General features: G+C 32.1%; 1 protein-coding gene across 7 annotated transcripts in view; it reads right to left on the minus strand.

The window, feature by feature from the left end:
- Nucleotides 1–219: 219 nt before the first annotated feature.
- Nucleotides 220–1312, minus strand: part of stard8 (StAR related lipid transfer domain containing 8) — a 25831-nt gene continuing 24738 nt past the window's right edge. For 5 of the 7 annotated variants that reach the window (XM_083530914.1, XM_083530918.1, XM_083530916.1 and 2 more), the window contains one exon: nt 220–1312. This exon is cut by the window's right edge and continues 1320 nt beyond it. The gene's annotated coding sequence lies outside the window, so the exon portion shown is untranslated. The other 2 variants (XR_014531727.1, XR_014531728.1) reach the window with 2 other exon arrangements.

Here is a 1312-nt window from a genome sequence, read left to right on the forward strand (position 1 = left end):
TATTTATTGTAGATCAAATAAGCAGTTATTTAAACACTTCAGTTTACTTAGTGAACATTATATTTTATTAATACTGATGTTTATTCGATGTTCAGGTTCATTAACGCAGTAAATAAAAAAACCTGTATAATGTACAGTGTGTGTTTTTATTACAGTGGAGAGAAAAAAACTACAAAAAACAAGCAATAACCCCCAATAAATAAGCATTTATCCCCCGTGTTCACTGAAAAAGTCTTTATTTCTTTTCCCAGCACACACACATCACCGAGTCCAATCAAAATGTAGGTACAAAATACAAGTAACAGTGTAAAGCTGTAATTATTCATTCTCTAAATTTTGTTCTTTTTTTCCATTGAATTGAAAAATGAACAATAAAGAAATTCAAACAATCGAGTAACAAATAAATTATACTGAAATCTCAGCTTCAAGGCACATGTGGCATTTAAAGACGTGTGTGCGTGTCTTTACACACACACACACACACACACACACACACACACACACACACGGAGTGGATGAATTAATTAAAGCATTATGTTACAGCCATAAATACAACACGTCTTCTTACATAACACCTTCTCACACACACACACACACACACACACACACACACACACACACACACACACACACACACACACACACACACACACACACACAGCTTTTGCAAAACACATTAATACCTTAATATACAGTAATGTACACAAAAACAGACGTTTCAAAATCTGTCCCGAAAGAAAATTTACATGATGTTCGGTATCTGATCTAAATCCAATCTAATCTAATCCAAATATATACACTGAGTAAACGAAATGCTGATGTACAAAAAAGTTTAAACTGCTGACCAATGAGAAGACACAATAAACAATTGGGTTTGTCCTAATGCACAGTGTAGAATCAACAGTTACTGATTACTTGTTAAATGTCTGATGTTTTTTTAATTCTAGTTTTAGATTTGTTATTCTGATCCAATTATTCAGGTAAAGTCTAATTAGATTTAGTCTGATCTGGTCTTATCTCATATTTAGACTGCTCTAATGTTTTATAGTTTGTGTTTAATTATAAAAAAAAGTCTTTAATACAGTAATTTTAGATTAGATATAGTCTGGTCTAATCTGCTTTCACCTGACTTACTTGGTCTACACTGGGTTGATTTGATCTGGTCAAATTGTTTCTGGTCTAATCTAGATTTGTTTAATTTGGAGCAACTGTAATTTGGAAGAACCTGATCTGAAATTGCTTTCGTCTGATCTAATTGTCTGATTCTAATGTTTCCTGATCTAATATCAATAAATATAATCTAATCATGCTT

This window comes from Silurus aristotelis, assembly GCF_946808225.1.
Source record: "Silurus aristotelis genome assembly, chromosome: 26".
Lineage (NCBI taxonomy): Eukaryota > Metazoa > Chordata > Actinopteri > Siluriformes > Siluridae > Silurus > Silurus aristotelis.